The 26,857-nt window shown below is 38.6% G+C and overlaps 1 long non-coding RNA gene across 1 annotated transcript in view; it reads left to right on the top strand.

Annotated features, from left to right (window-relative positions):
- The window catches only part of LOC149919879 (uncharacterized), a 37,047-nt gene extending 10,190 nt beyond the window's left edge, over positions 1-26,857 (top strand). The window contains exon 3 of the long non-coding RNA XR_016458744.1: positions 26,774-26,857. This is a non-coding gene — a long non-coding RNA (uncharacterized LOC149919879). The remainder of the gene's footprint in view (positions 1-26,773) is intronic.

Below are 26,857 nucleotides of genomic sequence, written 5' to 3'. Positions count from 1 at the left end.
AATAAATCAGCTCCCCTTCCCTCCCCTTCTCTCTTTTTTAAAGCTTCAAATTTGGCAGGTACTTCCTTCTGAATGCTGAACTCATGTTTCTCCTTGGTTGGAAAATTTTGATTTCACACAACACAGCTCAGGAATAGTGAGAACTGGAGTACGCAGTTATGTTTTTCTTTTTTTCTGCACCTTATGGAACTAGAGGAAGGTTCATGTCTCCAAGTAGACATAGACTCACAATAGAAGAATGATCTCACTGGCTGAAAAAGAAAATCTTTCTATCACTTTCTTAGGAGAGCGAGAGCTGTTTCCCCACAACCACCGTCTCATCTTTCTGATGCAGGTAAACAAGTTCTTGTCATTCCACTGTTTTGATTTCTGTCTTTCATGTCAAGAAGCAGTCCCTTGCTTCATGCACAGAATGAATCAATAAAAAAATGTTACATGAGGATGATTAAGACTAAATATGAAAATAGACAATTTGTCCTTGGTGACTTTCTGCAGGCAAAAACATGCCACAATGCTGTAGTTGATGTTGAAGTATACAACAGACTGCAGAGCCCTGGCTTTCTTCCAGGCTTCCCAGGCCGAACTCACTGCTTGGTCATACAGAGAAACTTTATGAACCGCAAGCTTGTTATAGTTATGCCTTAGCTTATAAAATAAATAAAATCTCATTTTAGACTTACTTTTTCACCGGACTTAATCCTGATAATGACTTTTCTGCACAATTAATTCCTGTATTTCAAGCCCAGGTTCATGCATCAGATACCCACCATCTCTAATGAAGATTCTCAACAGTATCAGAGTCCGGGAGAAAACCCATGAGCATGCTTGCCTCTATTCCTGCAAACTCAAGTAGACTTGTAATAATTGATTTTAGAAAAACAAGTAAATAAATAAAACAAAGAAACAAAGAAACAAACAAACAAAAAAACAACGCCAAGCCACTCCAAGCTCTATAACCACTTTGATTGTCACAGTAGACACAAAAGATTGAGTTACTGGAAATGACATGAAGTGATTTACACTTTGCACTCACCAATAATTATCACCCCAAATGCAGTGGTAAAAAACAATTTGTGGCTTGTCTGGTTGAGAAAGGTTAAGGACAGTTGGACATTTACTAAGAAAGAACAAGAAATCGAGATTGAAAAGTCTACCTATAATGCACATTTGTTTCAACTTACAATCATGAAACATATTTTTGTTATGTATTATTGCTGAATACCAAAAGTATGTAGGAAGTCAACAAGTGACAATGTCAGAGTGATTTCATGATTTCAATGTTTCCACAACTAAAGGGAACTTTCGCAATCCGGACATGGACCCTCCATCTTAACTCAAATAGGCATTGCTATTGTTTGTTTGAGAGCTAAGACACGCTAAAACAGCATTATGTTCATCCTCTGATATATTGCATGGGATCCCCTTGGTCACAGTCTGGGTAAAAAAGGTCTGCTCTGATGGCTGTGAAGTTTGTTGAGTTCACTAAGAGCAACATCAATGACTTCAGCAGAGACAAACATAATATGTAATTTTTTGCATCTTCCTTTCATGAAAGAAAGTTAGTCATTTGCTGCAACTTCAAAATTGCAGAAACAGACATTGTCAGAATTGGTTTATCATCAGTGTGGTCTCTTGAATTCATCTCAAGAACAGGGAATGTTTAATATATTTTTACTCAATAAAAGAGATAAGTTATTGTGCATTTTCATTTATGCTACTCTCTCTCCAGAAGATTTGTTGTTAAAAATCAGAAGCTAGATCACCCATCTCCACGGAAACTGGGAGAAAATATCAATGCTGAAGGATGTATTTCATATGTCTTGAATTAAATAGTTTACACCAGGGTTGGTGCTTTGTTCCAAAGACTGTTTGCTGGATCTTCAAATTTTGTCATTTGAGCGTAGACTCTCTCCACTCCAGTGTGGCAGTGAGAGGTAATCTTCGTCAAGTTACATTTGGAGGACCCTTTCCTGTCCTAAACTCTCAGGAAGGTTAGGTTGACGTAGGCAGTTAGTCCAAGGGAAAAAAGCATACCTTAAATATTTGAGTGGCCAGTTTTGCTTTCTGTGACCAATGTGGTCTAAGCCTTAGCAGCCTGTAAAACTACCTTTGAGTTATTGTTGCAGTTCAATCAAGCAGGACTACTCACGTTATCAGCTTCCAAACTGCAGAGAAAGAATTATTAGGCAGTGGTGATCCATTCTGTGTAACCCACAACTTATGCTCTCCCTAGCCATCTCAGGCTTACACAAAATCCTTTTAACTTTCAAGAAATCCTGGAAAACATCTTTACCTGTGGTTACTTTCAGGCAGGAAAAAAACTGCATAAAAACAAAGCAAGTCATACAACTGCTGGAAGACTTCTGTCTTCTTGTTGGTTTCTTAGGTTTTGGAATCTGGCTTAGTCTGAAAGGATTTGTCATTATTTATATTTTTGCTGTATTTATAATTATCTGTGTAAGTATTTGGTTGAGGACGGGCACTTTTCAAGTTGAAAGTAAATATTGGCTACACTCACATTCCAAAATATTCTACATAGCAAAGTCCCTCTGAAAGCATTTTGGTTGACCTTGCTTGGCATTATTGCAGCATGATTACCTTCTGTTCTCTCACAAGGAGAGAGAAAAGTTGAATACTTCAGTCAAAATAAGCAGACTGGTTTGCTCTAAGTACTACTTACTAAAGCAAACCCAAAATAATGAACTAACTTTGATTCTTAAATAAACATCTTTGAGATTGTTATTTTAACACATCTGGTAACATGAAATGGCCTCTTCTGAGTCTCACAAGCGTCCATATCTTCTAATCCCAAATCCTCATAAGTACTAAGTTCTTGTTTTCCAATTTGTCTTTTGGAATGAATGACTTTAACCAAATCTGTCACTGAACATGTTGCATTTAAATTAAATGACTGAAGAGGTAATAAGTATAAAGGAGAAATGAATACTAAATTATTGGAAATAATGTATGAGAGATAATTGCAAGAATATGTGAGAACACTCTAATATATATGAAAAAAGAAAAAAAAAAAAATCAGTTATTTTTACTCTGACAGCTGTTCTTATTTGCTGCACTGGATTATTGGGAGGTTTCACTGCTGGTGTCCAGATCTGGCAAGAAGATAAGAGCTGTTAATAAGAAACTCTCATATTCGGGGAAAATCTTGTAAGTCCTGAAGACTGTCAAAGAGCAAAATCATTGCATGATGTAGGCTAGTCAACTGGAAAAAAAAGGAAAAGCCTATTGAACACTGTGGGGATGCTAAATACAGATTTCTTGAGGTGCTCTGGTTAAGTACATATATGTGCTATTTTAACAGTTCCTCCAATGAGAGAGTAGATTGAACAGATAAATGAACCTTGAAATTCATCTTTAATTATTCTAAAGATTAATTTTATTGAAAATAAGACAATTTAAGAATACCTTATATCAAGCTTAGATGAATTAGAAATACAGAATTCCTATTTTTCAAGAAATAATAGATGAAATTATGGTGAATCACAATCTTGTGAGAAGGTCCTGACATATAATGATACTACATACTACATAATGATACTACACAGTTGTTTTAATTCCCTTTACATGTGATTTAGTGACATTATAGAACTACAAACATCTCACAGAATCATAGAATGGTTTGAGTTGGAAAGGGCTTTCTCCTCATGAAAATCATGCAGCTGCAAGAAAAGCAATAATAAAAAAGAACTTTTTTTGATGCTTTACATGTCTTTATCAGTTTTTGATCCACAACTTTTGGTTTCTACAACTCATCAATGATGCAATCAAAACTAATTCTGAAGTCAGAAAATCCATGTTAACTTATCAATATGATTGAAAAATGCTTTTCCATAGAATAATCATGTTAATGTTTTCATTCTCCATAATAAGTCAAATTTCATATACACAAATATACACTTTGCATTAAACTTAAACATGCACTCACTGGCTAAACTCCAATCATCAGTTTCTCCATTATCTTGATACATAACTGCAAGAATATTATAAACAGAAGTCACCTTTGACCTTTAGTCTCCTGCGAGTCTTGATATCATGTTAACAAAGTGTTAAAGTGAAAGTAAATTCTTTATCATTCTGTAAAGATTCTTTTATCTGAGGTAATAAAAATTTCACATGACATTCTAAGTCCCATATTAATCTGGTAGAATTGAGGTCTGGAATAATACAAAGTTTCCAGGTAAGTCCTTTGTTTTGTTGAACTGTATAATGAGGTCATCTATCCACAAAATTCAATCATCGAAAAAGAAAAAAAAAAAAAACACATCAGTACAATTTGTATGCGACCAAGGGAATACCTGTTATCAAAGATAGTGCAAATGTATATCATCTCCTGAAGACTTTCAGACACTTTCCAATACTAATTTTCCCCTGAAGAGTATTTATCTTACTTATTTTAAATAACTCAAAAGTGAAATAGCATTGGAAACCTCTTTTCCACCTACCAGTGGAATCAATATAAAGATGAATTCTGCAGTTCATTCATACAGATGCCTGGTTTGCCAAAATATATCAAACTCTAGATCAAGTTAAAGAAGTTTTAGGTCCATGTGGTATGTCACTAAAATCACTGTGGTCTTTTCTTATGAAGTAGGGAAAGATCCATAATTTGTTCAAGATGGCACAATCAGAACCTCAAACCATCTTTCTGTCTGTGTGGTTACAGTGAGTCAGAGAAGAAAAAAATAAGTTATTCTTTGATGAACCTACTAAGAATTGCCTGCTAGTAAAGTGAGTTTTGTTGTTGTTGTTGTTGTTGTTGTTTTTTATATATATTAAAAAGGATTTGTGAATTGTGCTGGGGTAGGGGAGAGGAGATCAGCCTGCAAATCTCATAATATACTGGGGAGTCATTATCAATGAAATAAGACTACTTTACTGCATGTTAGTGTTATCTCCCTGAATAAGGGAAGCAATGTCATCCAAGAATATAAGAATAAAATCATCATCAAGATCTATCCCAGTAAAGGCAGAGTCACCTCTTGTTTTTTGCTTCCTTCTGTATGGGTATGATTACCATAATCCCTATCAAACCAAACAAGGAAAAGCTGCTGGTCCTCCTCCTAGTGATGCTAGGAGAATTAATGACTTGCTTTAAGCTGCAGTAATTGATAAATGAGCTTCCCATTTTAATGAAAGCTACTATTTCCTTCACTTTTCTGGGGCAGAGAATGCCAACAGCACTTCAAATGTACTGACAAGTCTATTTCAATGAATTTCTTCATTCAGAGTCATTCCTAGGTATTACAAAGTATGAGTCAACAGGAATGAAGGTGGCAAAGACTTGCTTCTAGGATTGGAGTCATTTCTGCAGCAGCAAGGTTGCTGTCTAAATTTAGACTAGAATCTGGGCAGCCAACAAAGTAATTAATCTCTGGAACAGAATGCCAAGTGTGATGATAGTGACTGCTACAAAAACATATGAACCAAACGGCAGTTTTAGGCTATTCTTCTATTTTCACGATGAACCACTCTTACACTACTGAGGTGTAGTAGCTGAGTATTACAAGAACAATGTTATTTCCTTGGCAGGAGGAGGAAATAGTCATTTGTATGCCCACCTTACTCTAGTATGGCTTCACACAGAGCCATGGAATGAAACCCCAATTTATTCTTTCTTTCATAAGCTTCTTTACTGTGGTCACTGGGGAAAATGGAGAAGAGTTTGAATGGTGATTCAAGGATATTACTGGAATTCTTCAGTAACTTGGGTCAGAGTTTAGTTGCTATTACCCATGGCTGCCAGGTTGAGCTCATCACACTGCAAACTGTTGGCCGGAATTAAACCCACGCAAGAAGAGTTATGCTTGCAAGCAAAAGACAGTGTCATTTCTGGGATGCAGTTGCTACAGAACTGTCTCCAATGGTTAAAGGCATGCATTAAGAGATTCTCAAGGAGAGGACACAAGTTCAAGACTTGCATTCCATATTGATTCATATGCTGCATTGCCTGTAACAGATATTGCACTTCAGAGTCCATCATCTCCTCACTGCTGATGATCTGACTCCAATTACACCATTTTTTGTCCTTTCTTTGCAAGATTAGGGATCTGGAATTAATCTGAATTAGAAGTAAGCAACCTACAAGAACTGCCAGAATCTCAGGTTCTGCAAAGGAAAGCTGAGGCTTAGTTCTGCTCCTTCAGTAACAGCCTTTAAGATTAGGCTCATGTTTATCTGTACATTTAAGTCTTACACTGCATTTTCATTTTCTACCAGCAGCTCTATTAGGCACTCGTATCTCTTGAATATAAGTACTTCATTTTTCTCAGGTTCAGGCTAAAACCCATATAATTCAGTATTAGCTGAACCCCAAATGACAGCAATCTAAGGCATTCAATTTTCCCTATTCTGTACAGACACATATACGTGGGTCTTAAAACTAAGTAGTCAGGTAAACAACTATCTCTGTAACTTCCCTCTGGAAAGAAATAACAATTAAACTTTATTGACTGTATTAACTTTATCTTGACTAACAAAAGTCTTCTGAACCTTTTTTAGTTATAGAGAGCTCTCAGATGCCATCATAGTAAAGACAAGATGCTGAACAGAATTTTTAGGTGACTGGCTGTCTGGTTGAATTACAGTTCTTGTTAACACTGTAATGTTGTTCTGAAGAAGTTAAAGACCATAACAAGTGGAAGGAAGGAATATCTACCTAGAACTCTCATATTTTCTCAGCCTGGAGAAGAGAAGACTGTGGGGAGTTCTCATTGTGGCCTTCCATATTTAAAGGGAGTTTATAAACATGAGAGAAATCAACTTTTTTCACAGGGAGATAGTGATAGGACAGGGGGAATAGTTTTAAACAAAGGAAGACAGATTTAGATTAGATGTAGGGTGGACAGTTGTTTTACTGAGAGAGAGGTGAGATGCTGGAACAAGTTGCTCAGAGAAAATGCAGATGCCCCACCACTGGAGATGTTTAAGGCCAGGTTGGATGGGGCTCTGGGCAATACGGTCAAGTGCTTGATCTAGTGGCTGGCAAGGATGTTGGAACTTGATACTTGAGGTTCCTTCCAATCCAAACCAGTTTATGATTCTATGATTTAACCTCATGCATACTTGCTTTGAAATAGCAAAAAGAACAGAGGAACAGTTAAGGAAAGCCAAACTTGCTAGACAAGGTGGTGAATGTTGTATTCAGTTAGATGCATATGTACTTTTTTAATGTGTGTAATATAGGGAAATAATATCTAGCTTTAAAATAGTTTCTCCTCCCACCCTTAGGCATAGGCTGCAGTACGAAAATACAGGTTATCCACATACTCCATCTGCTTACAGAGAAGAGTTTTCTTATGAGTTTTTGCTTGTAAATTTGAACGATGAATATCCTATCCCCAAGGCTATATTAAATACTATTGCTAAGGAAAAGACAACTACTACAAGTAACGAGCTCCAAGCCTACATTTTAAGAAACCTACCTGAACAGAGGAAGAAACATTTTGGACATCTAATTGCTGTGTGCAGAACTGAGAACCTTATTATGCTTGTACTTCAAGGAGGGCAGGAATTGGAGATGGGCTGCACAGTTCTAGTTCAGAGGGCATAATGGGAGCCAGCAAGCTGTTTATACAGTGAGTGATAACTGGCACTTCAAATGTAAGTGTAAGATGCATGAGAAAAGACATGGTTGCATTTAAAGTCTTTTCCAGGCTAAAGAATGCTGTCATCACATCTGCCCTTCCCCAGAATGTTGTGTCTGGTGTCAGATTGAAGCAGGGATAAAGTTGCCATCATCCTTCATTTTTGGGCCTCTTACTCCTCAGTCAGAATGGTGCAAGGTAAAGTAAGTAGGGGAAGCAGGCCTGGATTCAAGGCACTGGCAAGATCTCACATCTAGAAAAGCTGGTTCTCAGGCATCACAAAGGATCCAGGACCACAGTCAGTTGAAGTGCTGCCCAGTATAGAACAGATTCAATTTTTGGTGCTTTAATCTTCTATCTCTCAGCAGGATGCTGCACCCTAGTTGCAGCTTTACCGGAGGACACTATATTGCTTTAGTAGCTGGGATTTACACTGCATTGGTACTGAAGTTTTGCAGCACAGACTCAACAACAAAGTGCAGGAGATCAGAAGGCAGTACAGCAGTTGCCTCAGACCTTCTACAGACCATATCTATCCTCAGTGTTCACCTGAGCTCTAGGTTGGACAGGAGCACGTCATTTCAGTGAACCTTGTCTAAGCTGCGGGAGCCAACAATCGTCATGGCAACACCTGCATTGTGGAGTGTACTATTTACCTCAAACACTGGTCTCTGCATAATCTCATCTAGGCTGTTACCTCAGTTAAAGTTAGATCACCATGGCACCAGACAAATGACTTTCAGAGAAAAGTGTCTAGAAGTTGATGTGCATTAATTGCACTTTGACACTGGACATTTCTGTGGATTTAGACTGAAAGGAAACTGATTTCATATAAAGGGGAATTCTGAAAATACTTCTTCTGGCCTCAAACACCAGTTCAGACAAAAGAAGATACAATTTTGCCTGAATTCTACTTTTTCAAATAAAAACAAATTTATAAAATGTAGAACTGAAGAAATGATGAAAGTATATTTGGGGCAAACAAAAAACATTTCAGTTAAAGTGCTATGAAAACAACAACAAAAGTCTCAAGCTCATCTCCTCTACCTGCTTTTGTTTGAACAAATTAGCATTTTCCAGAGGAAGATCAGCTGTCAGCAGGGCAGAGATGAGGCAGAACCATGTCCCTGGGAAACAAAACAATAGCTACATCAGGGTCTAGCACAAAAACAGGCAGAGAGCAGGAAATCTAGGGTGGCACATAGCAGAAAGAAACTCTAGGTCAAGTAAAGCGGCTATCAACACATGGGTTTGAGCAGACTGTGTCTTGGATCAAGCAACTAACAAGCATATTTTCAACTTCTAAACCTAAGAAGTATTGAGATTCACATAAGTCTCTAAGCCCATGGAAAGATCATTGACTTCTGACAGAATCAATGCCCTCTTTTCCTCTGGAAGAGTTTGAAACAGAAAATATAAATTCTGAGGAAAACTATATGGAATGTTTTGCACTAATAGCAGTGTTATATATTTTTTTCCACTGGGACACAACAAGAAAGGATGTTCCCAAAAGTGCACACAAGTAACACAAAATACTGCATAAAGGCAAGCTCCACAGATGTTTTTCAAAAAACTGCAGGACTGGCAGGGAGAAGGACAACGTTATTTCTCAAGGAGAGCCAGAAATTCTGCCCTTTGTTAGGCAGTCACATAGTTGTCGCCATTTTCATACATCGTATATCCAACAGTCAAGTACACTCATACCACTGTATAGATGGCCAAGGTCCCTCTGACTCTAGAATTCAGTGAAAGCATGCTTTCAGCAGCAGTATTTTTGTGATCTGGAGGCAATGTAGCCTTTCTTCCATTCTGAAAACAAATTGTATTTTCCATATTTCCAGAATATCAGATATTTATTTCATAACAATGCTATATTACAGTGACATATGTTTACAGTGATAATGCTGAAGTGATACATTTCCTAATTACATTTTCAAAGAACTCATATCCAATACCAGAACCTGAGCCACATCCTGAAGTAATAATAGGGGTCCTCACCACTAGTCTGGGAGAAAATATAAATTCTATGACCAAGAGTCATAGAAAATTGTATTATTATTTTTTTCTATGCGATAGAGTGGCCTCTTAGGTGGTTCTTGAATTAATGCAGCCCACAGGAATCCTGCCATTAATTTTGACAGTCTTTGGATCTGTCCTTGTTGTTTCATTAAGAACTGGAAATAAGTCTTGTCTGCTCACATAATTTGAACCATACTGTAGCTATGCAAGTATAATTCACTGCAGTCCAATTCTCCTGAGGGGATAGAGGCATAAATTCATATTATGTGAAGGGGGTGTAATTCATAACTGCATCCACAAGGTTGCTTGGACAAGTATAACAGTATTGATCAGAAAACCACCTGCCTTCCCCCTCCCAACACAGCCATGCACATGGCACAACAGCTGTACGTGAAGGAGGTCCTTTCCCACAGCCCTTCTAATTTGTGCCTATCACCCGTGAGCATGCACACAGAGCTCTTAGGCTTCCATTTGCAAGCTCTCTCTGCTAATCCAGAAAGCCAGAATATTAAGAAAGCTATTAACTACACGAGAAATAATTGGCAAGTATCCAAAATATTTCACATAACCTTGAACTGCCGATGCTACCTCTGCCTTCTGGATGTACGCTGTGCCACCTACAATTGACTTGATTTCCAGCTGTCTTCCACTTCCAGTCCCATTCTGACATTAAGAGCGTAATACTCTTCAGTTGCATAAAAAGATTTAGGACAGTTATAAATGAAGTTAACCACCCTTACAAACTGTCCACTTGCTTTGTGACAGTGGACATATTTTAAGAAGGATTAGGCCCTCCATTTAACTATTCACACTTGTGAAACTAGAGAACAAATCACTTCTGTCACCCCACCCCACATCTCTATAGTTAGAGACAGATGTGATGAGTCTAAGGATGAGAGACACTCATCACATTCTGCTCTCTATATGCCAGTACAATCAAACATGTATACTGTTCCTCTTCCATCACACAACTTACACAGTTTGTTCTCAAAATAAGGAAAGAATTTTGCAAATGAATTATAACCATTGGGTATATACAAAGATTAGGCAAGGTGGATAATCATATCCATTCAGGGAAATGATAGCACTGTCTTTCGGAAGTAGGAAAGACAGACAGATGGGTAGGCAGAATTGCCAGTACAGCCTTGCTCGTTGAAGTCACTTTTAGCCCTAAGTCTATGCAGCAGCCTCAGGAACAAGGTAAACGGTTCAAGGCATTGGACTCTCCCTCCCTGCAGTCTTAGGCTGCAGGTATATGATTGCTTCATTCTTATCATACATACAAAAGATGTAAGTAAAAGTAATCCAGGTATAGGTATTTTTTATTATTATTTATCTATCTATCTATTTATTTATTTATTTATCTATTTATTTATTTATTTTGCTGATGCCTCATGAAATAATTTACAAGCCAAAAACGATGTGAAAAACTGAAGTAACTATGCTCCATGTCCTCATCCAAGACTCTGTGGGTCTTTTTGGCTAAAGCTAGCCATCTCTGATATTTTGAGCAGGAACATTTACTGGATGTGTACTGTGATTATTTCCAAGTACTTGTCTCTTCTCCCTCCTCTGCTAAAATTCAAAATTGCCTTCTATAAGCTATAAAGAGTGTTTTGAAATAATGAGCCAGAAATACACACATGTTGTGCACAGTCCTATGGATCTTGCAGTAAAGAAAATTATAGTCTGGGATGGATGAAGGAAGATGAATCAAAACATCTCTCTGTACAAAATGCTTGTGGCTTAGCAGAAGTGGTCTTTTTCTTTCGTCTCATGGTTAAAATATATTGTGTTATGAGCCTGTCTCATGCTAAGAAGTACAGAGAAGAAAACATACTGATCTTTTAAATAGACAGTTGTGAGACCAAAGCTAATCCATGGAAAATTCCAAATACCTTTGAAATGGAAGAGCTGCATTTCTGTCTCTTCAGAAGTCTGATAAGAGCCTCATGCTAGATTTTATCATCAAGAATATAACATTTCCACAGCATTCAGAGTAAGGCATACAAGAAAACATTTCTGAATTATGACCAGAGCACAATCCAAGTAAAATTGAAAGTTCCGTTTTCGCTCACTAGCCAACCGCTGCCCACCAATAAACAGGTGCACCCACAGGTTATGTTGGTATCAAATTTAGCCAGGTAGTTTCAAGTACAAATAGCTAAAGCACTGAGAGCTCAGTGCAGGCCAAAGTCCACCTGTATTTTCCACCTGACACCAGTAATGCTGGTCTGCATGTCAAATCCTGCAGAGCCCTGGCTTTGTTATGGTCATTTTCACACCTTACATGCATCTAATGAGTTAAACTCAGTGTATCCCATTTGTTTTCTAGAAAAAGAAATACCTTTTTTCAAGAGAAGTATGAAGCAATTTATACTGGTAAATAGCAACTTCTGTCATGAAAATGAGCAGGATGCCACAGAGTGTTATTATCTCATGGTTATTTTCCATCTATATGCAGAGAAGTGCTCAACAAGTATGAGTAACTTCTGTATCATACACCAAGCTGGAAGAAATTTATTCACTATGAAGACTGGGCATGCCTTAAGCCACTTTATCAGTGCCATACATATGGGCCCTTGTTTTGTAAACTTACTCACAAGGAGTCATTGGATATCTTAATCAAAATAGCTTCACAAATCATACGGCCTTTCGCTTCTGTTTTGGCATCTCACCTCCTTGCATTCATAGTGTTGAATAGCTGGTTATAGTTTTCACTCCACTTCACACTAAAAGGTGCCAGAATGCAATTCTAGAAGGCAGCATTAGGGAGAGCATGCAGTCTGCTTATTTTTAATAAGCTGATATTAACACTCCAAGCACTGTCCTTCACGAACTTGTGTGGTACTGAATTTACATATTCTCAAAATAAGGATTTTTATGTTTTAAAAAGGAAGTGGACAGAGTCTTAAATAGCAGCTCTTGCATTTCTCTGGCACCATCATCCTTCTAGTCCCTGTAAAAAAAAGAAAACCAAAACCAACCAACAAAAAACAAGAACACAGCAACGCTCTTCGCAACCTACAGTTTGTTCTTTAGATTTTTAATCCTTAATAGCAACAATTTCCATACACAATATGTATCTTTTAGCACAATTAAAAGAACCCAAACTAAATCTCCACAGCTCTCAGTCTGATGCTGAAGTAAGGTGAAACTTCAATACCGAAAAATACTTCTAGCTTTTTTTGGTAGGTTGCTTTATAATTAGTGCAACAATTAAATGAGAAAAGCTTCCTCAGAACATCTCTTGTCTTGCACTATACTAGTTAATATATTCACTTCATAGTCAGCCAACTGGTTTTAATTATATCAGCATGTCACCATCTTATTGCTAGCAGGGAAGCTGCGGTTAAAAAAAAAAATGTATGTAGGAGAAATTCAGAGCTGCCAAAGGTAAATTTTTATTTTTTATTGTTTTTTAACACTGAAGTCCAGCTACTCACCCATCACTGAACACTACCTTGTAGGAGTCACTTCATGCAGATGGAGAATAGGACTCATCTCAGCATCTTACCCAGCACATCATGAGAGTATTTTCCTCTGCTTAAGGCCACGGACGAGCAACTGTTAAGCATAAAACAGCAGCTTTGTTTGTCTCTACAGTCTCATTTTAATGCCAGTATTAAAGAGACTGCACCAGTAAAAAATATAGCTTTAAGGTATTCAGTTTACAGCTAAAATCCAATAGCGCATAAAAGTATAATACGTATTTTAAGAGTTACCTTAATCTCAGAGCTCTTGTGTATATTGTTTTGGGAGAGTAAGTACTGATCTGGCTCTGATCACAGTGAATTTCCCTACCTCTGTCACAGTGGAGTCAGAGCAGGAGACTTTCATCTTAAACAGCAGTAAGATCACTGTGTCACCCTCTTTGGAGGACCACAGAGCATCAGGACAAAGCAGAGCAAAGGAGTGTCACTGGTGACCAAAAACAGTAAGTAGAGCATTCCATATGCTTCTCTGATTTATGCCAGAGACTTGGTTGGCCTTGCAAAAGGAAGAGCTTAACTTTAACGTTCCCTTTAGCCTCCTTAAGGATTAAAACCATATCTTTTGTTTCAGTGGTTTTGTTTCATTTGTTTCATTTTTTTAAGCGTGTTTCTTTCTCCAACATTTTTCATTAAAGGTGAAATGATTTCCCATCCTGGAAATCATTATCTTGCTAGCATATCTACATGAGCTTCAGTGTAAATTTCTACACCCTGTGCCTGCAGTAATCTTGTCTCTGCTGAAACATCTGAGGCCCAAATTTAGGCTTGAGCATGTGCAATAGGAGACAAAATTTGGCTTCCCAAGTGTGAAATAGCTCAGTTGTTCACTGACTCAACATCAAAAAAGGATCAGCCTGTTGGAATGGATTCATTTCCAAAACTGAATGTAGTAGGGGAGTGAGAAGAGAAAAAATAAAAAGGAATGGGGGAAAAAGAAAGGAAAAAGCACTTCATCTTTTACGAAGCTGAGTATCCATTCATAATGTTCTGTTGAAAATGCTCTTGATAAAACATGATACAAGATTTTTCTAAATTAACCAGGATTTTTCTGCCATGTTGTATTTCTCCTTTCTTTTCCTCAGAGCTTTGTTACTAACATTTACAGAACAATTGTTGATACAATAATTCTTCACTAGAATTTAAATGAACTAATTCCAGTTGTATAGCATGGACTCAAGTACCTCTGAGAACAGGCACAATGTTGAACTTTCTGCAAAGTACAGCAAGGGGAGCATCAGTCATTATGCTGATTTTCATTCCATATTTAAAAGGAGACTGGCCACAGCTTCACAATCCTAAAAAAAGAAACCAAAACACAGAGCTCACTCAAGGAGATTTTTTAATCTCCAGTTGAAGCAAAAGTCATTTTGGAGACCAGGCAAGATGCCCGGCTGACACAGAGCCACTGCACCTGCTGCCTGCCCTCAGCACTGAGCTGAGCATGCTGCGATGCTGCCGGGCTGGGGTGGTTTCCTCAGGGTCACCCAACAAGCACCCAGGTTGTTCAGTTCCAAGCACAGAGACATTCTGCTGGCTGGTGAAACAGTAGGAGCATTGGTGTCTGACAGGCACTAAGCACATCCCTTGTTGATCTGCTGGTAGACATTGCTATAGACCAGTGCCAGGAGGAACCCTGTTACACTGCAATAGCAAATACACCATTGTCCTTGGCTTCCTTCTTCCTTCACGCTTTCCTCTGCACATTCCTCCCATCCGTCATAAACACTGAAAGCAAAGCCCAGGGATTTCACTGAACAGAGCTCTGAGTGGAGGGGATAAAACTATAGGACCCAAATCCTGGTTACATGAAAGCAAAAGATGCCAAAGTCTTAAAGTGCTTTGGCAGAAAGCTAGCTCTGAACAACGAGGAATGCAGGCTCTGTGGTCAGTTTAATCCCTGGAATAACTCTGCACATTTCTGAGTAATATTGCACAGTGTCAGTTTGGCAATAATGTTTTGATATCTTTAAATTACTTACCGCTGTATTTTGCTTTCTTGTGTTTTTGGTCTTTTATATAAACTTTCCTTTTAAAACAATACAGGAGAAGTGAGAAAATACATGTCTGAAAATAGACAGCAAATTTTTCTGCAGAAAATCTGAATCCTGGGAGAGAAATTAGTTCCAGTAGCTGCCTGGGCAGTGGTGCAGCCCCGGCTAGAAGGGATACATCTGCTGCTTCGAGGAGTTTCTCAAGAAAAACAGCAGTCCAAGAAAATCTTTATTACTGTTATTATTCTTTTTATTGCCATTAACTGAGGCTTAAGGCTGAGAAACCTGCACCAATCTCTTTCTGCATTGTTGTCACTTTTCTGTGCCTGGAGAAATAATGTCAGCAAAGAACTGGAGAAAGAAGGGAACTGGACTTGCATGAATGGGACAGATGAGCTGGAGCTATTACAGGTTATTTTAGAAATATTATTTCTTTTCCATCTTTCTTCAAACATGGGCTTGGCATCTGAATACAAACATCTAGTTTAGCAGAGCAAGGAGAGAGAGAAATGGCTTATGATTCCCATATGTCCCAGTACCTTTAAATAAAGGGATGGTAACACTTAAATAGTATTAAGCTTCAAACAGATGGTACTGTGTTACTGTAATCATCTGTCTAATTATATAGGAATGTGACGAGAAAGTAAAAAATAGGGGAAAAATGAATAATAAAACAAATAAAGGGGGATTGCTTTGACAGCTCAGTGTTCAGGGCTCCCAACAGGCCACCAATTGGACCCTGAAAAAAGGAAGTAACTTATAAAAGCTAATGGCAGATCAGTAATGTTACATAAACCTATTTTTGTCATTAATTACCTTTTTTTTTTCTATGAGGAATATAGACCCCTTTAGACAGAGCAACATTTTTTAAACTGTATTCATAGTATATAAACAAAAATTAGAGATCCATTTGTCAGACAGCATTTCCTTTCTGTTTTTTTTTTTTGTTTTTTTTTTTTTTCCAATTATACCCTTTGGTTTTTTATACACATAAAAACCTGTAACAAATCTTAGCATGAGTTCCTGATAACAAATGAAAATATTCTGATTTCCAGAAGTTCGAACTCAATCCAGAGCCAGTAGCTCTATCTACATTTGCACGAAAGGATCTGACTAATTCCCACAGCATTCAGAGAACAGGTTTTCAAGGCACGGATCCAAGCTCATCCACTCTTATTACATTACTTTATTCTTGGATTCAGTGACATCTCCCATACTTAAAATACAATCAAATAAAAATAAAAAAGAAATAATGAGACAAAACGCTGAGCACCATCATTGTTACATAAAGCAGTATGCAGCTGAAAAAGCTTAACGATGTACAGGAAGAGATCTAGAACATGATCCACCAAGAAAATTAGTGACACTAATTGAAGGTTTCATCCAGCTGTACAGAGGTTAATGGGGTTCTTTCTCTCACTTCCATGCAACTGCATTTGGCCTTTTTTTTTTTTTTTCCTGTAGTAAAATAAATTAGGCATTTTTTTCGGCTCTGCTGCATATCATCTGCTACTATAGCATCTCTGCCTTGCTTTTTTTCATCATCATTTTGTTCACATTTCAAATAGAACCGCATTTCCTTTGTATAAATATACCATGTGATGTTAAATCTCAGTCAGGTGAGAACAGATAAGGTTTTCTAATGTTTTCAGGTTCGTTGCTGGTCTGAATTCACCCCACAAAATCTGGCAATTCATTACCCTGTTTTGAGATTGCACAGACAATGCTTTTCCACAGACAACATCTACAGATTTAGTTAAGAGTTGAAGAATGCTAGCTTTGCACAGGCATTTTTTTATTTCCATATCCCTGCATCCAGAAGCAATGCTCAGTGACAGCTGCACAGCCAGAGGAAGGGTCGTTTCTGATGTTGCATGTCTGTAACATCAAAGGGAGGTGGTTCAAGCAGAACCACTTCTGTGTTCACACACAGCACAAGAGTTGTTTTGGCTCTGTATCCAAATGACTCCTTTTAATTTAGGATTTATAAACATACATGCTGATAGGGGATGTTCCTTTTATTGGCTGGGTGGCTGCTTATTTGCTTTGCAGTTTACCTCTACCTTCGTTAAAAGTCTGAAATTCAGCCAAAGGCCTGTGCATAAATGCAGTCATTTAGCTGTGTATTTATTGCATTTAAAACAACATATTAGCTGTACAATTCCCCTAAGTTTAGATGATGAACTGAGCATGGAAAAAAAAATATGAATACACTACAAGTGTATTACCATTTACATTCAGGTCCTTTCCCTTCTAGAACTAACTGCATTGATCTGTTTGATAAAATTTTTCTGCTAACATTTTCTGCCTGCTAGCGTGTCAGTGATTTTGCGTTCCACTGGATTTCTTTCTCCATTTTGTTTAAACACAAGAATGCATCCTTGAATGTCTTGTAATGAGAATTGATAACAATGTCCTTTTCAAGGCATATAAAGCTGTTGTCAGTAGTTTTAATACAAGAAAGATGAGGGGAACATTCTATGTACTTGCTACAATTCACAATATGTCTGTAGAAGTTGAGACAGTCTAATTGGTGATACAACTGATTCATTTGGCCACTGGTTTTTAGTATTGAATAGGCATTCAGTTGCTCAATTTATCCTCATTGTATTTCCTTTGTCACCAAAATCCATATATATTTATTTCTGCAACTGTGGTGGTGAATGACATTCACTGTCTGGAGTCACAGAAATATGAAACAGCCACATGATATTAAATTCTTTACAGTTAGGAACATATTTTTAACAACCTAGTAACAATACTGGAGGATGTATCCTTGAAATTGCTCTAATGAATATTTCTGATTTTATAATAGGAATTTAGAAATCTTTTCTGAAATCTTAAAACTTGTCAAGGAGTATTCTAGTTGAAAAGCCATAGCGGCATCAACTTTTTACATGGCCTGATAGTGACAGGACAAGGGAGAATGGCTTTAAACTAAAAGAGGGGAGATTTAGGTTAGAAGTTAGGAGGAAATTCTTCATTCAGAGGGCAGTGAGGCGGTGGCACAGCTGTCCAGAGAAGCTGCTGATGTCCCATCCCAGGATGCATTCAAGGCCAGGTTGGATGGGCCCTGGGCAGCCTGAGCTGGTGGGGGGCAGCCCTGCCATGGCTGGGGGTTGGGGGTGGGTGGGCTTTGAGGTCCCTTCCAACCCCAACCATTCTGTGATTCTTTTAAGGGTCACATCTGAGATCACAAGATGGTCATAATAGCACTGATGTATTAATTCCACATTGCTAAAACTATCATGTTAAAACAAAAAGTGAATAGCAAACCAAACAGCACTTGCAAAGAAGACGTGGGTAAAACACACAGCTTTCTTGAATGACCAGTTTCACAGTAAGTTACACTATTACTCATTCCACCTCCTGCTCAACATTTTTCCCTCGTTTCCCAGCTTGACTTTTTCAGATGAGATCAGCTGTTCATGGCCAGTCCATAAACAGCTGCAGAAAATTACCCTGCTGTGAATGAGACCTTGCCTGTATAACTGAGAAAAATTAGCTAAATTTTAGCTTCTCTGTTATGAGAGAGAAAAGCAGACTTCTTTACTAGTGCACCATGAAAGCAAAAGAAAGGCACAGGAATCTTCAAAGTAGTTTATCAGATCTATTGTATTGTCTTTAAGGGTAGGTTTACAATTAAAGCTTCTGGCACTTGGAAAAAAATAAGACCAAACCTCTGCAGGTATATTCTATCCAAAGTTATTTGCCTTCAAAGTGGTTCATACAGTTACTTCTCACTTAACTGTTCGGTATCGCTGAAAACTCTTGCACCCTTAATACTAATTAGAATTGTTCTGGTAATGGTTCTCTAATTAAAACTAATTTGACTTTTGTATGATAATTAGTTTCAACCAATATCAATTGAATAAAATAATTATGGGGTCATCTCACATTTGAATCACAGAAGCTTCAAGCATAAGCTGCTTTAGGGGAAATTAGCTTGTAATTAACAAAACTGTTTAATAATTGCCTCCAAATGTAACAGCCAAGCTGTTGCCCAGGATGTGCCCAGTGGTTACAATTACAGCCATCTACACAGAAATCGACATAGGTAAATTCTGAACAATCTGTCTCAGGATTTCAATTTGCTTGTTTGGTTTAAAACTCCTATCTCCATAATTAATGTTATCAGTCGTTGCCTTTCCCATTACAACGTTTTCCAGGGAGATATCTGTTTCACAGGGGCACAGCAACTCTGTGTGCAGTCTGCAGTCACCTGCCTGCTGACAGCAGGGGGACCTCCCTGTCCTCCCAGCTCCTTGCAGCTATGATTGCATGCAGAAGGCAGTTTGTACCAACATAAAGAACTGAATGCACGCATTGTTCACAATATGATTTGCACAGTTCACAAGAACAAATATAGAAAACAAACAAACAAACAATAGCCTAGGACCTTAGTGAAATAAATAGCAAAACAATTTTACTCAAGGAGACTTGGTGCTCCCAGATCCACTCTCTGAAGTGCACCTGTTATTGTGCATCCAACCTGGTAAAAAGAGTGCACCTATTGAAGAGTTCAGTTCAAGTGCAGACTTCACTAGAAAATTCACAGAGGAGTTGAGGGAAAAAAAGCAACGCACAAATACTGCATGATTCCCTCAGTAAGGAAACTAAAGCCATATATGTAACTAGTGACCATACCTCAAAACACTTCCTCAGTTCTAGGAACAGATGTAATGAAAACACAACATCCACTCAGATCAATGGCATTTGCTTCACTGATTTCAGTGCTCTAGAGCAACCCATACAAACTATGCAAAGTTTTAGTGGTTAAATAGGGATGACCTACCTGAGTTTTTATTTTTGTCAGCAGGGAGGTGATGAAACGTGGTAAAGTACCTTAACACTTCTTCTACTTGGCCAATGATATCCCAGGCTGGATGTGGCTCTAGAGGTTGGCCACCCTGCCCATGGCAGGAGGGTTCAAACTAGATGATCTTCGGGATCCTTTTCAACCCAGGCCATTCTATGACATGATTTTATGACATATTCTGCCTAGCTGAAATTTCTAAACTATTATCTGGACCTTTAATCAGTTAGCTAAGCTATTTTAGTTTGCACTGGAGTACACAAAATAATACATTCATCCAATCATGAACAACAACAGAAATGGAGAGACACCCATTATACTGTGATTTTCAATCAGTGTTTCCCTCAAGTCCTTATATCACTACTGTTTGCATAGCAGTGTCACATTCAATTGTGTACTAAGAAAGAACAACTGCTGCAGGTCTCTGACGCACAAAAACCAGCCAGTCAATGGTGGTGCTGCTTTTGGATAATGTGTTGGTATTAGAATACTTCTTTAGTTGCAAAGAAAGAATAGATTGGATGATCTTTTTGCTAAATATCTTTTGAAAATGTGTCAGTGCTTCCCCTACTAAAGCAGCCTGCAGAAATTGGGAAGAGCTATAATCTGTTTTATCATTCTCATTCAAATTTTAGAAAGTACAGCTGGGGCAGCAGTATGGAGCTAAATAAATATGGTTAAGGAGTAGATCCACACCAGTGATAGAACTTCACACTTCTACACCTGACCATTTGCAGGAGTCACATAAATCTGTGTATTTTTCCCAAGAGACAAGAGACTAAGAGCTGTTTGCAGTAACTATAGGTTGCATTTGTATCCCACATACTAACTGCTTTTGGATGGATTCAGTCAGAGCTCTGTAATGCATTTATCATCTCCAGTACCATTACCTTTCTTAGTTCCAAATAAGGTTCTCTTCTTATTTAAGCCCGTTAGGGTCCTTTTCCAAAAGGAGATACAGGGATTACTTCAGATACAGCACCTCAGAGACCCAAGTGAGTGAGTGACCTGCACTTAGATCTGGCATACAGCAGCAAGCTGCATGAATATGGATGGCACTGGGAGAGTAGGGCAGCTTTAGACCTTTGATGATATTTAGTATCATCTCTTTCCCATATGCAAAGACAGCTATAAGTAGAAATGAATAAGCATACATCATTTGCTGCTTTTTTTCTTCAGAGAACTGCTCACTTCAGAAATCAGGCACAGTGCAGTGGCACTCCTGACTTGTCCTCTGATCTGGCTTCCAGCTCCACCAGGATGCTGGGCCTGGTTTTCCCTTTTCTGGATACTTCCACGGTCTTTTACAGCCCTGCTAAGTGGATGCGAATGACCATCATCAGTTCTGAATGGGAACACTTCACACCCATTTTGTGCAGGTGTAAATGGCTGCAAAATACCTGGTTGGGAACACGGCCTATTACATCCTCTTGCTAAGGCTTTCATCGTACATGTCCAAGCACTGTATATCAAGTGCAGAAATAGTAGAAATTCTCTTTGTGAAAGTCAGTTTTGATGCACTAGAACTTTGCAACTATTTCCAACAGCACACTTGCTGGATTAATGAGTGGCATGAATAGGATGTGTATCTATTCTTTGTGACCTTCCTTTTTAGGGATCTCTATGGAGATGTTTCCAATAGCTTTCTGATTTCTTTGTTTTCTTGTTGAATTTAAAATTCTGATCTCCAAAAATGAGTGAAGAAAAGGAATTGGAACATCTTCAGGGTTTTCCTTACCTTCAAGCTAGCCAAATTAAACTGTAGCAGCATGAACCTGTCTTACCTTGATCCAAGATCAGTGTGAAGCAACATCTTCTGAACCAGATAATGAACCGTTTCCAAAATTCTTTCAATCTGAGCTATTTTACAGCATAGTCAGTAACCACAGAATATCAAAAGTGCGACTCAAAATTTGTGCACCGCAAGAGTTCATGACTTAATGACAGATAATAGCTCAGAGTTCCTGAATCTCTTATTCTCTCAGTTCTAGTTTAGTTTAAGCACATTTTGCCTGCAGATATATAAAGGTAGAGTATTTGGAGGAAAAATACAACATGAATATATACCAACAAGACAGTGTCAGCTCTGGGAGACTGAGATTATACACATTTGTCACTTCAGAACAAAAAAAGTAGATCTCATGATGAATTCACAGGATTATCACTCTCAAGACTCATGATGAAAACGACAACATTTTGATGTTAACTATCTTAGATCATGTTAATAATACAATATTCAAGTAGTTAAAACACAGACACAAAATGAAAGCAAGTTCTTCCATCAAGTGGTAAAGAAATTATATCAGATGGGCCTTGTGGTGAGAAATATCACATTGCCAATGAAGTGTCTCAATCCTACATTCAAAAACACCTACAAGTGTGCAAGATCAGCTCTGTAGCACAGTTGGAAACTTGTCTACACTTCTTGAAGACGAGCTCCAGTAATGGATCTGGTTTTCATGTAGACTTTCATGCTCCTTCAGAAAGGCCTGATTTCACAAGAAGCTGGTATGACCTAGGAGCCAGCAGTGTTTGGACACAGAGGTGAAGTAATCTTCTAGTCCACACTGGGAGGGTTTGAGTCATACCTCATGGTGTCCCTCCTAGAAAGCTCCTCTAATCCCTTTCTCATTGTCTGCAGTTACTAATGATAGGGCCATGAATTATTTGAATTATAAAAGCAATATGTAATGACAGGTACTGGAATTGATGGTTTCAGCCTCTGCCATGTGGTATGCCTTTCTCAAAACGGTGGTTTCTATGATATATTGTGACTTTAATTTAGAGTTACCACCTCATGCCAAAACCGATAGGGTCTCACTGGAGCTCAGCAAAAGCAGTACATAAGTCAGTGAATAATTCCTTCTGGAAAGCCTTAGTGTATGGCTAAGTAATGTTCTTGTTTACCTCATTTAGCCCCTAGTTCTCCAAGAGCTAGCCATGAAGAGTTCTTATCCTCTCTGATATCCAGCCGGGACAAAGTGTCCTGTCTTTGTTTTCAGCCATGAGGCTTGTGTCAAACACACCCTGACAGCTGCAAAAATTTTTGGTGAAAACAATAATTCCACTTTTCCTTTCCATCTGCCTGCAGATGGCTTAAATCTGACCCATCAAAGGGGGGGGGGGGGAAGGAGAAATAGTGTTCCAGCTGAGATGAAATTATAGTGATTGCTTATTGAGAAAATAACAGGTCTGAGATTTGCAGAAGAGACCTCGCAGTGAAGCTGTATAGGGGATAACTGGAGATTCTGATACTGGTTGATCTGGGTTCTCTTTACTTCCTCTCAAACCAGCAAAAAGCCATGTGAAAAGTAATCAGCAATGTATGTCATGGATAACATTTACTTTTTTATCTACAAAGGAGAACTTTTTTTAAGAAGCATTGAAATACAATCTGAAATACTAGAGGGGAATCATTACTGAATGGCCAAATTTGCAGCTTGAAGTTTACATCTTGTTACTCAGTTGCAGTGTTCCTCTATGCTTCATTATATTTCAAATCAAAATAATAAGATCAACATAATTCCCTTTTTATTACCAAACTTTCACACTGCAAACACTGCTTTGTAAGCACACACTTTGAATGCTGAGTTTGTTCATGAAGAACAGCAGCTACTGCAGCTAAGCATACACTCAAATGGTTTCAGTAATTGTCCAGATTTGATGACAAGTGCACATCATGAACAAAAAACAACTGAAAGAAACTACTTTTCATTTATTATGTTTGGAGTGAGGAATGAAATGCCATCCTTTTAAGACAACAAATAGGCATTGCAGTGGTGAGGACAGTAAGAAGTTCAGGGTCTGGTTCAGCCCATGTATTGTTCTTGTCATTTTGCATCTAGTTTTAAAGAAAAAGAAACAACTTCTCCATCACATGAAACAAGAAGAAAAAAATAACTACAGAGCTTATGAGCCACAGAATACTGTCTCTTCCTTTTTAAGTAATGAGCTTTAACAGTTGCCTCAAAGACTTTGCTGTACCATCCAGGCTGGCAGCGATTTCCACTTATTGATAGGAAAAATGGGTGGTAGAATCTCTAGGAGATGTCATGTGAGACAAGAGTTGAAGAAGCAAGAGCTAATGAACCTGTCACTTTTTAAACTAGGAAAATATAGCACAAAGATATCATAAAATGCTATAGATTGCTAGAGTCTTATCCTCATTAAGTTGGGTTTTTGTTGTTGTTGTTGTTGTTGTTGTTTTGCATGAGTACAGAAGTAAGACTGAGATGAGGTTCCTAATCTCTCTGCCCAGATAAGCTGTGGATGTCCCATCCCTGGAGGTGTTCAGCGCTGGTTTGGATAGCACTCTGGGCAGCTTGATCTGGTGGGTGGCACCCTGCTCACGGCAGGGTGTCAGAGTTTGATGGTCTTTAAGGTCCCTTCTGACATAAGCCATTCTATCATTCTGTGTTTCTATGATCTCATAAATCCATCTGTCTATCTATCTATCTATCTGTATGTCTATCTATCTATCTAATGAAGATAACTGATGGCGGTAGGATCATGAATAAATGGTTTTGTTCTGGTAAGTCTAAGGAGATGCCAGTCACATAATAAATCCTATATAAAAAAATGCATGTATAAAGGTTAGTTCCATTCAAAGTAAGCAGATCATTAAATTTATCACTGTGATTTTTCCTAGGAAGTAAAATGCCCTTTACAGGATGACTGAGTCTTTAGAAAGTCTGTAAATTATGTAAAGGTTAGAAGGGGAATGCTGTATCTGGCATGAGAAAGTTCTGGAAGTAAGAAAATCTCTTCAAGCCTACCCACACAAAAATGTCTTCGTCAGCAAGGCAAAAGGACCTGGAGTAAACAGAACCATGCTTAGATTCTCCTTGATCATGCAATTGGGAAACCTAGGTTAACTGGCAGCATGGAAGAAGAAAAGTAATTAATCTCTGGAGAATGCACTACACTGTTTCCTTTGCTAGAGTAAATGCAGCTTTTTCTGAGAGCCAGGATGTCTTCTGGACTCCTGCTGAATGGTGTTCCACTTTCACTTTGCCCATTACTCAGGTCTGCAGCTCATGCCAAGCGCTTCCATTTGCTGTGATTGGGACCACCAAGCAAAAACATGGAGCATGCATTTGTTTTGCATCCTCCAAAATACATGAGTCCAAGCTTGCAGACAGGTTGAATTCACTGTGCACTCAGATACTAATTGTGTGATACAGAGCCAGGATACTCCCATCACCAAGCAGCCAGGAGTTTAAAAGCCTGCTCTTGAAGAAGTGGAAATAGAAAACAAGAGCAAGGATGAGGTTGGAAAAATATCATTAAAACAATAGGTGGCTAAGCCACACAGAGCATGCTGTTTTGATGTACTCAGGAGCGAAGCAGAGTCTCACTGTGCATGGAGGATGAATTACCCTCTCTGAAAGGATGTCTAAAAAGAAACACACTGTGTAATAAAAATGCATAAATGTGAAGGGTCTACTAATGCTATGGACTGAGCTTGTTCTGGGTGACTTCCTACTGCAGTGCTCTCGAAGCCTTCTGCAGGATCTCATGCATACGTAGGTCTCAGCTCCCTCTGGCTAAATAAAGATCTTGAGGCTGCAGAATTGTCACCCTTTCCTAAGCAACAGATTCAGTTCAGGAAATTAAGACTCATACAGTGGTGACTAATGCTTTTGTCATGCTCATTATGAAGTACTCAAGGATGGCTGCAAACGTCCTGTGCTGTGCCTATGCCTTACATTACCACTCTTGAGTGGCCAAGTTCATTCAGGCCCATCATTTGTCCCACCTCTATTGCAGTAACTGCTGCATGCTGCCTTCAGTACATATGCTTCCTTGCTTTGTAGAAAGGAGTCTTCACAATGAAGTATGAGGTTATTTGCAGAAGTTCAGGCAGTCCTTATGGTATCACACAGACGCAGCCAGCCTCCTCCCAACTTGCCCAATGGGAATCACAGAGAAGTGATTATCTTGGAACAGATGCAGATGCTTAAATAAAGAGGGGATGATGGAAAAATAACATTACATAAATCCTTCTCACGTGAGCAATGAATACACCCCACAGCTGTTAGCTTTGTTTTGCATATTTTACATATTTACATACACAAAATATTTTCAAACATCCCTATGTTTATCTAAAACTCCATCAGTAATAAGGCTGGCAGATCCAGTGCAAATATATTCACTGCATGAAACTTTCCTGAATTGATTTTAAGATGCACAAGGAGTAAAAGCCCGCTTCTACTGAAGTCAACAACAGCAAATCTCACATTTCCAAAGAAGGAAGACCTAACTCTATACTCCTAAAGTGTTCACTCCACAGCAAAGACCAGTCTGAAGATGAATGAGGCAATGTTTCTAAAGCAAGGACAGCTGGTATATTAGAGAACGGGATGTTTTTCTCATGCCAGTTGCCTGCAGGTGGGTGGTGGGGGTAGGTTGGAATGGAAATAAAATCTTTGAAGGAAAAACTGAGTATCCTTCTTCAGATGGTGCGGAGCAGTCAAAAAACAAACAAACAAAAACTGCTCAAGCTCAGACAGGGTGGGTAGCCTCCTAAAGACAAATTCACAGAATGGCTTGCATCTAATTTCAACCCCCCTGCAGTGGGGAGGGTTGCCAACCACTAGACCTGGCTGCCCAGAGCCACATACAACCTGACCTTGAATGCCTTCAGGGATGGGGCATCCACAACCCCTCTGAAAAACCTGCTCCAGTGCGTCACGAACTTGAGTGAAAAGTTCCAGCTTAAAAAAGGTAGAATCACATCCATGTCCATACTCATTGTCAAGATCAGTTTGGGAAAGAACAACTAATCAAGGGAGGAAGCATATGGGCATAACATTTCTGGTTTTAGACTGTAATACCTCCTTTCTCTTCCAGCTCATCCAGCCAGACAGGGAATGGAGCAGCCCACCTTCCCCAGTCACCCTTCTGTAGGCACTACACAATCTGAAAATGGAAAAG

This window comes from Phasianus colchicus, chromosome 1 (assembly GCF_987193195.1).
Source record: "Phasianus colchicus chromosome 1, bPhaCol1.hap1.1, whole genome shotgun sequence".
In the NCBI taxonomy this organism is placed as follows: domain Eukaryota; kingdom Metazoa; phylum Chordata; class Aves; order Galliformes; family Phasianidae; genus Phasianus; species Phasianus colchicus.
This window is presented reverse-complemented; position numbering and strand designations above follow the sequence as displayed.